The 15,522-nt window shown below is 34.1% G+C and overlaps 1 long non-coding RNA gene across 1 annotated transcript; it reads right to left on the reverse strand.

The window, feature by feature from the left end:
* Positions 1 to 735: 735 nt before the first annotated feature.
* On the reverse strand, positions 736 to 3,039 carry LOC150031899 (uncharacterized). The gene is made up of 2 exons (XR_016525458.1): positions 2,940 to 3,039; positions 736 to 1,676 (listed from the first exon to the last, which is right to left on the reverse strand). It is a non-coding gene; the product is annotated as an uncharacterized LOC150031899 (long non-coding RNA).
* Between the last annotated feature and the right edge of the window lie 12,483 nt (positions 3,040 to 15,522).

The following is a 15,522-nucleotide window of genomic DNA, read 5'->3' on the forward strand; positions in this document are numbered from 1 at the left end:
TCTTGTGTAGCTGTGTTTCTAGCTCCTAAATCAGACAAATCCCCAAAATGGTAGGCTTGTTGAGTTGGTGATTTGGCCGTCTCACCCATACAAACCAAATGTCTGCTTTCATAGGCAAGAGCTCATAACTCACTCAGGATTCAGATCTTGTTACCTATAGTCATCCTGATGAAATGTAGGTCTCTATTATGAACGGCATTATATCATGAGACTAAACATTTCATGGTCTAGTCTTATACAAAATTCTTTATATATAATATCCCCACTCACATGTCTTCACATGAATGATCAGGATCAGACATGTGTAGCAGTTTACAACAATTGTAGCATCTACAAAGTGGACCATACTCGTAGTGTCACTAGAATAAGGTATCCAACCTTATCCATCTACTACAAATCGTTTAGGTTAGTACTTAAACATGATCCACCTGAATGTCTCTACATACATGTTTAAGCTACAGGATAATCTTAGATCTTAGTTTATTGGTTTGTGGTTAATGCAACTAAAATGAAATAAAACATCATATGTTTTATTAAATAAATAAGATATTTGTACATTACAATTACAAACTATATGACCCTACAAGATTTAGGGCACCAACCCCTATAGATCCACTCTTATGTCTCTACATAAGGTCCAAGTACTAATGTAATAGTCATGGATCTTAGTTTATTGGATTTAGTATAATTTACATATTCAATAACAATTTCATTGAACAAAACCTCAATAACATCTTTATTGCAAATAGAATATGTTTAGTTTTATAAACTGTGAGTTTTAGAACATACAACCCAACAAACTCCCACTTGGGTTAAAACTCATGTGGGTTTACATATGTATAAATATATACAATGTTGACTATAAGAGAATAAATACAATGAACTAGGTCATCAGATACCCAATAATTCTCCCACTTGCCCTAGATTTATCTCTTTCATAGTCTAGTCCCACTAAGTGACCTTCAAATGTTGTACCTGTGAGGGCCTTTGTAAAGGGATCAGCTAAGTTGTCTTCTGAGACTAACTGCGTGACAATCACATATCCTTGAAGTACTATCTCCCTGATGTGATGGTACTTGCGCTCGATTTTCTTATCGCACTTATGGCTTCTAGGTTCTCTGGAATTTGCAATTTCTCCACTGTTATCACAATAGAGTGTGATCAACAAGTGCATATTTGGAACCATTTCCAAATCGGTCAAGAACTTTCTAAGTCATACTGCCTCCTTGGCTACCTCACAGCTAGCTACATGCTCTGATACTAATTGATAGAGTTAGCATGTAATTAGTGAAAGCAATCAAGATCATTAATGTAACGACCCAACTCCCTAGGACTCGAGCTAGGTTGTTACTATACACATGCATGCATAGAATTTAAAATTATACTTTTTCATAGAGAAATAAATGCCAAATAAATAAAGCCAAATAAAATATTTTTCATTAAAACTAAATAAAAGTCAAATAACAGGGTACCCATAAATCATAATTAGAAATTTAATGACTCTAGAAAACTATAAAAGTTTGGAAACGAATACTAATCAGTAAGTTTCAAACATGAAGACGGAAAGTGGAAAAATATGAAAGAAATCTAAACATCATGAGCGGAAACATAAAACTGGTCCCAGTGGCTCGATCATGGATTCCGCTTATCATTCGCCGGTGCGTCCCTACTCTTACCTAAAACATAAACATGAGAAATGATGAGTATAAAATACTCAGTAAGTAACCCCACTACTAGGGTCAAGCTAGACATCTATGTCCTCTAGATGCCTACCTCTGATGGAACATATAAACTGCTCTAGTCCTCCTAGGACACATACATACATGAAAAACTTGTTTCTATCCTACTATAGTTAAGTATGCTCACTACCTCTAGTAAGTCCCGTAGGACCCACAACCGCTGGTGAATCCCGAAGGAAACACAATCTCTGGTGAATCCCGAAGGAAACACAAACTCTTACGTACGCATGGTTATGCATACACATCTTTCGTATACACATAACCCACTTAATGTGTACCTCCTTCGTACACATGGTTATGTATACACCTCTTTCGTATACACATAACCCACTGAATGTGTATCTCTTTTGTACATCTGGTTAAGTATACACCTCTTTTGTATACACATAACCCACTAAGTGTGTACCTCTTTCGTACACCTGGTTATGTATACCCTCTTTCACATACACATAACCCACTGAGTGTGTACCTCTTTCGTACACCCCAGATCCTCTCTATGAATGTAGGGATGCATACCTCTTTCGTACACATGGTTATGTATATACTTCTTTCGTATACACATAACCCACTAAGTGTGAACCTCTTACATACACCCCAGTATCCTTTAGGTATGTATCACTTTCATACACACCAGCCCTAGTATATCTCTTTCATGCAGTCACATAGTCTAGATAGGAAAAGAGATATCTAACTTCATATTACATATAACATTCACATAGTCATGAGTCCTCTAAAATCTCCTCGTCAAGGTCATGTTAATTAACATCAACATACGTAATTAATCTAGTGTTAATGGATCTACTCTAGTACATCACTTTCATGCACTAAACTATGTAAACAATCAAGTATTCGAGATTTCATAATATATAGTACGATCTATACATTCTCATAATAAATCACATAGCTATATGAATCAGCAAATGTTGAATCCTTATCTAACTTTAAGACATTCCAGTAGGAGTGCCACTTAACTTATATTCAATAGTCATGCTCAATCATCCTTTTAATATAACTCATAAAATTCTAAATCATGCTCATACATTAAAATGACATATTCTCACATGCTCATATATCTTTTCTAAACAGTCCATTAATCTCAGAGCAATCAAAATTATCCTTGTAAATAGTCTTAAAATCCTCAAAATAAATCATAAATTTATCGCCCGGCACAAAGGTGATTCCAGTAGTAAGATTACTTACCTTGAATTAAAACAAAAAATTAACCCAACGGTCAAATCCTCTTCTAGCTTTCCACTAACTTTGAATTTGATCCAAATTTCACCCAAATAGCACTTCAACCAAACCAACCAAACACCAAATAGCACTTCAACCCTTGATGGACAATCCTTCCAACCCAAAAAGAAACTTTTGATAAGCTCACAAAACAACGACACATTCTACAAAATGGTGGCGGCGTAGACCGGTGGCCGGACGAGTACCAGAGGTGGCTTCAGATCTGACGTGATGTGGTGGATTGCAGTTGCGCGATTGGAGTCGACAATGGCACAGCGAATGGACTACACCACGAACGCGACTGACCGGTGACACGATGGAACGATGACGGGAGACGCTAGACAACGAGCAACACTAGGGCTCGACGAGCGACAGCTTCAGAGTGCGGACAGTGAGCGGCCGAAGGGTTTCATGAGGGACTAGGACAGGGGAACGGCGGCGTCTGACTGGAGGCTCGGACGGCTGGCGGTGGAGATCTACAGACTTGGCGGCTTAACAAACCAAGCGATGGCGTCCGGCGAAGAGGGTCGGCGAGAGGAGGAAAATTAGAGTTTCAGGGGGTCTAGGGACTCGGGAAACGTGAGGAAGAAGGAGAAGGGAAAATTTGTTTTTATAAAAAAATAATAATAATAATAAACTTAAAACTTAAAAACTTAAAATTTTATTTTATTCTTTTTCTTATTCCACTTTATTTTATTAACTTCATTTCTTTCCATACACAAGGTAAACCCTTTCCTTTTCCTCTTAAAATCCAATTTCAAAATTAAACCAATTTCCCTGATTTAAATTAAATTTTTGACATTAACTTAAATATCAAAATAATGCGACATAAAATCCAAATTTTCTTTTAAACAAAAAATCAAATTTCAAAATTAACAAGATGTCCTCAAATTTTACGAAAATATAGAATTTGAATTATGAAAAACTCGGGATGTTATAAGGTATCCCTCCTTAATCCTTATACTACAGACCTTTTTAGGTTATCACTTAAGGCATGATCCACTTGTATATCTCATATATATGCTTAAGTTTTCATACAATAACCATGCAACTTTGTTTATTGGATATGAGTAAATGCAAAATAAAATAACTCTTATTTTATTCATAACAATGTGTATAATTTACAAACTACGAGACTCCGGGAGAATTAGCACACCAATCCCAACAATTAGAGCGTTATGATCTGTTGCTTCCACTGTGCATGCTTCTATTTTCCAATAAAACAAAGTTTAAATCATCTGCTTGTATTGCGTTTATATTTGATGTTGAAAGATTAAGACCATTAAACTTATCGGAAGCGAGTAATTTAGAAGAATTCAACATGCTGAAATATAAACAAATTCTTATTAGTGAACTGCTTTTAAATCCAATCAAATTTTAGCAAAAGTAATAATGTATCCAAATTTCATTATTTATTTGTAACGATACTTTAGGGAGTCAAAATAGATACTACCGAGGGGTAGTCAAATACTCATTCACTGAAGCAAGACATTCTTGACTAAATACTAATTCCAGAATAACTCCTATTCCTAAGAAATAAGACTGGATTGGAGAGTTAAGATTGAGAATGGACCTAAGAAATTCTATCCATTTCTAGAGTTTGAATTGCTCCGTATCTCATGTTATAACCCTCCGAGTGGATAGCTGTTGTAAAATGACTAGCTTATGCCACCTAAAAACGACAAGCAGATGCAACATTGGAATCTTACAGTTTAAACTAATGGAAGAGATTGTAGGATACGTTGACACACATCCTTCACCCACTTACTATAAACTACTTCTCCTATTCACCTTGCTATTGACCTAGTCTTACCCCTGAAATGGGAGGCTTATTGAGTCGGTGCAGTTGAGCCAACTCTCATCCATGCAAATCTAAGGATAATCTTGAATAAACAAAAGTTCATAGTTAGCTCGGGATTAAGGTCAAGTTACCTAGCTCGGGTAAAGTAAGAATGAGTTATTTCTTGGTTCGGTCTTATACAAACTCTTCGCATAGGATGCCTTCACTCACATGTCTCCACATGAACGATTCAGGATCACATCATTCGTACAAAGTACAAAGTAGACCGCATCTAATAGTGTTACCAGAATAAGGTACCCAGCCTTATCCGTATACTATAGACCATTTTGGCTATAACTTAAACTTGATTCATTCTTATGTCTCCACATAAAGTCCAAGTACACATGTAACCGCTATGGATCTTAGTTTATTGGATTTAGTGCAATTTACATATCCAATAATAGTTTTATTTAACAAAACCTCAATAACATCTTTATTGCAAATAGAATATGTTTAATTTTATAAACTGCGAGTTTTAGGACATACATCCCAACACTTTATTCTACTGTTTTCTGTCTTTGTTACTTGTTAAGGTATAGTATCTTTGAATTGACACTAGTAACTCATGGTATTTGAATTGATGAAGTTTATTCATTTTCATTTACTTATGGGCTAATTTTCTAAGGGAATTAATTACGTGGATACCCTACAAGAATATGGCTTGAGCCAATGTGACCGTATCACATTACATCCACATTTCTATTTCTTTTATTGACTAAATGTTATCTTGTTAAGTTGAACTAGCTATTTGAGTTAACATGTTAGTAGAGTCTTAATATTGTGATGTTATGAAGGTTAGAACATAAGTGAAACTCATAAAAGAATATGAGACTAATAGCCTAGATAAGTTGTCACGTAACCTTAGACATAAGATTCACCATAGGACTTAGAAATTGCATAAATTATCCTAAGTTTTAGTTAGCTATAGAAATATAAGACTAACTACTTAGACTCCTAAAAGAACATGTGAAATAATACTGAATTGAAGTAGTTTGCTATTTATAGTTGGTTGATGTTGACATGATGCGGTGGCATAGCACAAGATACATTGTTTACGAGTTTAAACATGACCTCTAATCTCCATTGCCATTTAATGTTTACCTACCAACCAACCCCAGAATCATCTATTTTTTATGTTCACCCTTAGTTTTGCATTGAAAGTATTTTCTTAGAAAGAATTGAATTGCTTACTAGTCTCGTGGGGTACGAAACTTGGAATACTCCTAAATTACTACGTGTGACGATCTATGCTTGGAATAAACCTTACAATTCTATTACTATATCACTCATACACTTTTTGATCATCAATATCAATCATTTTATAATCTAATACTTTTTCCCACTAAGAATTTCTTAGTAGCATCTTCCAACTTGTATTTCTAGTCTAATGCATCACACAATTGTTTTGATGTATTATAGGTAGTGTAATAAACATTATACAAAGTGTCTTCAAGAACACTAAGTATGTAATTATAACATAGGAAATTCGAATGCATCCACACCTGCTTTCTAACTTCAGTTTCAAAAGTAGTTTTTGGTGGGACAACTGAGCATTCTTCCTTTAAAATATGAGCAAGTTTCAACGTACTGAGATTAGAAGATCATCTTTTAAGGTTTTCTTTTTTGAACTTGCTGGTCTTTAAAAATAAAATTTGGCAATAGTCGACCCCATCATGGCAAAAGTAGCAATAATAATAGAGGAGTTTGCAGCCATCAGTTCAGCGATTTAATTGTCTTTAAATTGCTAGGGGAAACAATGTATACAATAATTCAATAGTATTAGCAAACTAATTACACCTTAAATGAATACAAACAATGTATATGAAAAGTACATCAAACAGAATAACAACATTATAAATTGAAATAAGGAAAAAAAAAAAACTCTAGTTCCCATAGAGATTCAATAGGTAGTCAAGGGATACTTACAAAACATTGTCCTAAAGATAATTATTCGCGCTACATGGGTTGGAAATAGATTACTGTGATCGTCTGAACAAGATACCAATGACTAATTCTGGCAAACCAACAATTTCGAATTATTCGAATCTAGTAGAATTTTCAGACACTTGCTCTTACCTTCACTCAAGATTAAAGATAAATAAATAAAAAGAAGAGAACTCTTTAAATTGAGAATATGGGACTACAAATGAAGGAACAATTTGAAAGTTTCAAACATAAATTTAATCTACATATTACATCCACCCAATTTCACGCACATTTACAAATGAAAGAACAAAAGTTAGAATGTGGCACAATCTGATCGTTCTATGTGGTAGGGCTGTAAAAGCTAAGAGATGGCATTGCAAAAGCTTTGCTGTTTTAATATTATATATGTCAACGTAAATGCTGGATTAAAAGCCACCCGTCCAAGTCAAGATTGCAAGTTGTCAAATACAGCTTAAAAACCTTTCCCTTGACGGCTCCATAAAATGTAATATTGCTAATGAAGAGAAATTTTGCTTCCTCCATTCAAAAACAATGCATTACACACTTCCCCACCTCTCTTTTTGCACTTCACTTCACTCATAAACTAAATTTGGCGTGTGAATTTACACCAAATGATAGCCCTTTTGGACATAGACAATAAAAGATAATGTATTCTACAAAAAGCTTGTAATTTCATTTAATTTCTAGCCATGTAAAAGAATTGAGAACCAAAGGTATTGATTATATAAATATTTGTTCCTTTTTCTCTAAGAAAGTTTCATTTAGAGAAAGGGTCTACCATCTCTCTCTCTCTCCCTCTTTCCTAAGCATAAAAAGGTAGCATTTTTACCTTTTCCACAATAAGCCCATTACATTAAATTTGTCATTCTCCACTCTCCAATTGCTCTCTCTCACTCTCTCCATTGAAAAAAAAAAAAAAAAAAAAAAAAAACCATCTTTGAACTTTAATTTCTGATTGGTTTTAGTGCTCCATGCTTCCCTTTCAAACCTTTCCTCTTCTCTCTCTCCTTCTTCCTCCATGACATTGAAAATCTCCCACTTCCTTTTCACCATGCTTTGGATCTCTCTTTTTCTCTTATTACTTCATGAACTAAACATCTTCAAGGCCAAAATGAATCACAAACCAACACCAAACATCACATTTTCCTCTTCTTCTTCCTCCTCCAACCATCCCTTGATAACAAGGAAGGTACTAACCAGCAAGGTAGACTTCACCCCCTTTTTCCCACACCGCCGGCCGAATCGACCACCAAAGCATTCCCGGCCTACCGACACCAACGTCGAACCAGCCCCCACCGACATCGATCCTCGATATGGCGTCGAGAAGCGACGAGTCCCTACCGGTCCAAACCCATTGCACCATTGATGCATATGAATGGAGAAAAGAAGAAAAGGTTCATAGTTAGTTAAAGCTTGAACTCCAATTATTTTCTTTCATAAATGATAACATATTCATGTTGTTTGATGATATTGATAGTGTGAAAAATATTTGGCTTTGTATATGTCGATAAGTAGAAATTCTAATTTACCTTTTATTGTGGTTTATTTTCAATGGTTTGATCATATAAACCACGTAAGAGAAAATAGAATAGCTTCTACTTATTGGTAAGTAAGCAAGTTTTGTTGATGATGACACTGTGAATTTGAGTTTGTACATTAATTTCGGGCAATGATATTTTTTAAAAAAAATATATAGAGTGACTTTGATTGTTATTCTTTTTTCTTTATGATATATGTAATTATTAATTATATTTATGAGTAATTATGAGTGGCCATATTAAAGAAGATTAGGAGTAGCTGAGAAGGCAAGGTAAATTGCACATTTCTTCGAAGATTAACAATAAAAAAGCAAATTTTGCAGTGCAAGTGATGCGGTTGGTACCCACCGGCCCTTAGCATATATTTAGATTATGTTGTAATTAATGGAAAACAATTTCATTCATATAAAATAAAAGCTCCCAAGTACATTATTTTAATTTCCACTCAATCAAGATAAGCCATTCTTAGATTTGAGATTAATTATAATGCCTTAATTAGTTTAATTATATTAAATCGTTTTCATTAATGATGAAGGGTGAAATTGTAATGCTATATTCTAAAAAAATATATTAATTATATATTAAAAAATTCTTAATTTATCCCGATCAAAATTTTGTTTATAGTAGGGAAATAAAGTATTCAATACTGGTTGATGAATAGTAAGTTACACCTCATTTTAATGTTTTTCTTTGAGTAATTACAACGGATAGCACTTTTAGAGATAATAGTTAAGTATATAACAACATTTTTAAAGAATTTCAAATATAGCAACACTTACAAGTGATAGACTCTATATAGTCTATCGCTGATAAACTCTTACCATCTACTAGCGATATGATCTATTATTGATAGATTTTGAGAGTTAGATCTAAATTTTGCTATTTTTGCAAATTTTCTTACATTGTACTATATCTTCTTATACTTTAAATTTTATTACTATATTTGTAATTGTCTCATATTTTTTTATAGTCTTATGAGTGGTGTACTCATATGATGATAGCGGCCATTCTTGAATAATTTTTGTATTGATCAAGATACAAAATTTATGTGTTAGTGAAATACAGAGATAGGTAGTTTAATATTTTTCCACATGATTATAATTAGATAGAGGGGCGCAAAAGGAAGATTTTCCTTTTTTTTCAGATGTTTTGATGGCCAAATAGAGTGGAAAGGGTAGTGGTGGGAATGATTAAGATGGGCTAGGGAACAAGGCAAAAAGAGGAGTGATAGAATAGTGTGAGATACATTTTTTTTTTTTTTTTTTTGTGGGGGAATGCTGTAATAATAATAATAACAACAATAGAGTTCTATACTTTTAAATTTGTACGATTTTAATTCATGTACTTTCAAATTTTTCGTTTTAGTCCTTACATTTTGAATATATCTTAATTTAATCCCTATTATTAGTTTCTTGATTGAATATACAGGAATCAAAATGATACTTTAACCTAATAACGAGAATAATCCAAACAAACATGGACTTTGACGACTTTAGTAGTGGATTCATAATAATCTTCAACTGGGAATGGCGTTTGTGCAATGCATAGGTTTTTGTTTTATGGGCACTAATTTCCTAGTGATAGCCAAATGATTTTCCTCAAGACTTTGCTTTGTCTTGAAAAAGTAACAAGTATTTGGCGGAAAGAAGATGTAAAGGTCAAGCTCAATCTCTAAATGGGTCACCCATAAGCCATGAGGTAATTAATTAAATATACACAGTCTTTGTGTTCAAATACTACTAATTAATTCTCATCTTTTAGAATCAAAATGATTGGTCAAGTAAATGATTTAATCCTTCATTTTCAGTCCAATTAGGAGGGCTTAATTAGTAAAAATTGATTGATTGATTTAACTTTATATCTATCTTAGTTACACTTCCAATGGACATTTTCTAAAAAATGTAATTGATGTTGAATATAATAAAGCTAAGATCGATCATACTACGAGGACTAAATGTATCGAGATCCAATTAGAATATGTATATACTGAAAGAGAAAGATTATGTATAGGACAAGAGATGTGAAAGAATAGAGATATACATATAGTCAAGAGTATATATATATATACACACACAAGTATCAAGTGGTATACCACTTAGAAATATTGTCGTAACTGTCTTTCGTAATTCGTTTTTCAGTCATTGAATCGACCATCAAGATAAGAGTATCAAGTGTGTTAAGAAATCGACAATTAATCAAAGAAACAGTAGAAACATAAAGAATAGAAAAATCAATACAGAGATTTACGTGGTTCACTAACCGTGTATCAACTACATCCATAGGCAGAGGGAGAGATAGCAATTTATTATTAGAGAGAAAATATCATAGTACAAATTTAGAGACGTCGTTAGAGTTTAAGAGTTTATGTAGTGCACTCTTCTAAAACCTAAGGCCAAAATCCTAAATAACATAAATATGGATACAAGTCAATGATATCCCGTACATATTCATTCGGAACGCTTGATAATAAATTCAAGGCATTTTAACAAAGTGGTTGAATTTTGATCCTCATTAACTCAAGATATGAACGATACTTGTTCTTCGTTTGGTACCCAATCTACAATGCATTCTCATTATTGATAATAATAACTTGTTATAGTAGATTTGGCAGCCGTTTATAAGTCAGTAATTGTTTATATAGTTGATAGTAGTGTAATGTCATTAAAAAGTTAATTCAAGTGTCATTGATACCGAAGAAAAATAATTTTTATAAGCTAGTAAGTTTAAGATATTGAACTTCAACTTGGGAATGGAGGTAGTTTCATTAGTGGATTTCCATAGATTCTCCAAGATCTATCTCACCCTGCAAGCCACTATACATGTATTTTCCTTTGTCAGGTTATCTGAAAGGTACGATCAATGATGCAACTTCTGACTTTGTTGGATACATCGATGACAGTTGATGATCTTTTGGCTTTACAATTCTATCAGCTAGAAACTAGAGCATTATTTTCGTTTTCGAACAAACAAAGGGCTTGTTTTCGTAGGTATTTAATAGTTGTTTCACATTATGTATGTTTATTATGTAGACAGCTCTTTGATATCTTGTGTTCGTTCTTTTAAAGCCATAGTAATGTTCTTTGTTTAAACAAGTGTGTGGACTTGACCTTTTGTGAAGTTAGTATATATGTTACTTGTTTCAATGAGATTCTGATGTTGTTAACTTAGTCATGTGAGAATGAAAATTTGGAGAGTTGTGTAGTTGTTGGTTTCCAAGAATTATGTTATACTATGTAGTTGTTGGTTCGCAGGAGTTGTGTAGTTGCAAGTGTGGTAGCTAATTTTATATAAGTGGTTTAGTATGTTTGTTAGTTGTGTAAAATATAGGTTGGAAACTGTTAGTTATATTTGGTTGTGATAATGCTAACGCCATATTTTAAGCTTCGAAATTTTAAAATGATTCTAACACGGAATACTTACAAGTCAAGCAAAATGTTGTAACAAAACAAATAAGTAGAGAGGTTAGATAACAGATAATAAAAGTAGAGATAATGAGACACAAAGATTGGTAACTCAGTTCAATGTAATATCACTTGTTTTAGGGGGCAATATGGTTGATGGAAAGAAACTTCACTATAAGAAGAGTTAATTAAGCAATTACAACATAATACTCAACTGTGAAGACTCCCTTTATAATGACTCACGAATAGCTCACTCTCTAGTTTCAACTTAGGTTCCCCTAAGTTTGAGATCCCCTCGCTTTCATAGATAATTAGCTTCTTCCAAACTTTGTTTGAAATCCCCTCAAACAAACTTACTTAGGCTCTATCTAAATATGATAAGTTCATCTAACCTTTACGAGACAGCTTCTATCAAGCTAAGTATGAGATCCCTTCAATATAATGGAGTTTAGGACATCCCTAAGTATGAGATAAAGTCTTTTTCACTCATAGGGAAAGAAAACAAATGAAAACACTTCAACCTAGTTTAGATGATAATCAACAACATCCTCACCAGTGCGGTTCACTAAGTATTTTAGCAATACATCATAAAGCTCTCTGCAAAAAAAAGCTGCAACAAGGCATAACAACAATAGTATTCCAAAGTGGCTAACCCTAATATGAACAATCCCATACCATATGTGACACCGTCTTGAAGAGAAGGAAGAAAATCTTTTCTACAACACTGTTGACTAGTAACTATAGTTTTAAATATTGCATGATATAATGAAATTTTCACCTCTTAAATTTTCAAAGACACTAATTTTAAGTCATTGAATCGCCCATCAAGATAAGAATAGCAACGACACTTTCTAAAATTGTCGTTGTCAAGTGTATTGTGACAATTAATCTTTGTCAATAATTCACTTAAGATTTTGATATTTTGGTATCTTATGATAGTGAAAAATGTCATTAAAAATATATATTGACAGTTTCACATTGTTCCAGAAACGTTAATAATATCACTTTTATTGTTAAGAATATCTTGGTCATTACAATGTTTTAAGTTAACGAATGTCATATGACGATACCTATTTACTGTGATAGAAGTGTATATTATGACAATATTACATCGTCAATTAATTACATCCCATAATAGTTTCTTAAATGTCAAAGAAATGCTTATAATGATAGAATGCTATTTTTCTTAACCTTGTTATTACACATGATTTTCATCATCATCAAAATTTTGACACAAACATAAATAAATTTGTATATATATAATGGATAAAGTTGGTGTTGCGAAATCGATAATTAAAGAACACAAAAAAGGGAACGTAGAGTAGGGAAGATCGACACACAGATATACGTGGTTCACTAACAGTGTGTTAGCTAGGTCCATGAGTAGAGGGAGAGCAATATTATTTCGAGAGAATGTTTTCAGAATTACATCAAGAACGGCGCATCTAGATTAGAGAGTTTATATATCGCACTGCTCTAAACCCTAGGGTCAAAAACGTAAATAACTGCAAATAAATAAACAGCGAGACCCCTAGGTTGTTCGAAGCACCAGCAAACAGATTCAAGGAATTTCAACAAATCTCCACCTTGACTTGAATTCTCTCCCAAATAACAGATGTACCAAATGCAATATAAATCAATATCGCCAGACGTACCCAAACTTCTCCCTCATGCCTCAAAGTGTCCCACAAAGGGGACCACTAACAATTCAAAACATTCAGCAAGTCCAAACAATGTTGGAACTTGCCTTGTGGAACTGGTTTGGTGAACATATCAGCAGGGTTATCAGCAGTACCAATTTTCATCACTTTAACTCTCTGCTCACCTCTTAAGAAGTGATATCTTACATCTATGTGCTTAGTTCTCTCATGATGAACTAGATCCTTGGCTAGGCATATTGCACTCAAACTATCACAATATGCAATAGCTTGGTCATGATGCAAACCAAGATCACCAACTAACCCCCTCAACCATATTCCCTCTTTAGCAGCTTCTGTCAAGGCCATGTACTCTACTTTAGTAGTAGACAAAGTAACTGTAGGTTGTAAGGTTGCCTTCCAACTAACAACAAAACCACCCAGAGTGAACACATAACCAGTCATAGATCTCCTACTGTCAACATCTCCAACATAGTCAGAATCAGAATAACCAGTCATCAAACACTTTGTGCAGTTCCCATAAACAAGACCAACATCATATGTACCTCTAAGATAACAAAAAATCCTCTTAACGGCTTGCCAATGCTTCTTCCCAGGTTGGCCCATGAACCTGTTGACAACACTAACAGCATGGGCAAGATCAGGCCTAGTACAGACCATAGCATACATCAAAGTTCCTACTGCACTAGCATAAGGAACTCGAGACATGTACTCTGTCTCAGTTTTAGACTGTGGTGAAAACTCAGATGACAAATGAGCATTTACAGCACTAGGAGTATGTATAGGCTTAGCTGATGACATACCAAACCTGGACAATATTTTCTGAATATATCCTTTTTGTGACAAGAAGAGCTTATTCTTACCTCTGTCCCTATAAATTTCCATACCTAAAATTTTCTGAGTAGAACCTAAATCCTTCATATCAAACTTGGCACTGAGAAGATTCTTTAATTTCAAAATATCAGACTTGGACTTTGCAACTATGAGCATATCATCTACATTTAAAAGTAGATAAATCATCGAACCATCATCAACTTTGTTGTGATATACACAACAATCATATGGACTCCTGTTATAGCCAAGTTCAATCATATAGTTGTCAAATTGTTTGTACCACGCCTTGGAGACTACATTAACCCATACAAAGATTTCTTCAACTTGCAAACATAATCTTCTTTACCTAGACACTGGAACCCATCTGGTTGGGTCATATAAATCTCTTCCTCCAACTCTCCATGTAAGAAAGTTGTCTTCACATCTAGTTGTTCAAGTTCCAAACATAAGATCTCTTTTTGACAGAATTTGCATCCCTTTTTCACTCATATGACCAAGTCTCATATGCCATAACTTAGTTATATCATCCTTGTGAACGACCGACGATGCAACAGCAGCATAACCTGTTATTGTGGAACCTAATAAAAAATACAGTGTTCCACGCTTTATGCCTTTCAAAACTACCTCAGAACCCTTATAGACATACATTGCTCCACCTTTACCTTCAAAACTGTAACCCTTGCTATCGAGTACACTAAAGGATATCAAACTCTTCTTCATTAGTGGAACATGTCTAACCTCTTTTAAAGTGTAGAAGGCACCATTATGTGTTCGTATCTTGACTGAGTCGATTCCAACTATCTTGCACACAGCACTGTTAGCCATGCTAACATTCCCTCTATCTATTTGCTGATAGGTTGAGAACCACTCTCTATTTGGGCACATATGATAAGATGCCCCAGAATCAAGAACCCACACATCATCAGAATGTGACTATTCATTCACAACTAAAGCTAAATATCCTTCAGAATCGATCTTGACTTCTTCAAAATCAATCTCAACTTGTTCAACAGAGGCGGATGCTTCCTTTTTGTCACTCTTTTCCTTCTTTTCCCGATTCCTTTTTATCTTAGGGCATTCAGTTTTCCAATGCCCCTTTTCTTTACAGTAGTTACAAATATCATCTGATCTAAAACCCTTTGACTTCGAAAACCTTTTATTCTAATTCGATTTTTGCTTACCAGAATTCCTATGTCTCTTGCTTCCTGTAGCAGCTAACCTAGATGCCTGACTTTCTGAAACTGAACTTCCTGCATTCTGACGGTCCTCTCTCATAAGCACAACGCCCACAGCCCTTACTGCTTTAGCAGGGATCGCATCTTGATCTGCCAT

Source organism: Benincasa hispida, chromosome 12 (genome assembly GCF_027475165.1).
Source record: "Benincasa hispida cultivar pf3 chromosome 12, pf3_genome.v1.1, whole genome shotgun sequence".
NCBI classification, from domain to species: Eukaryota; Viridiplantae; Streptophyta; class Magnoliopsida; order Cucurbitales; family Cucurbitaceae; genus Benincasa; species Benincasa hispida.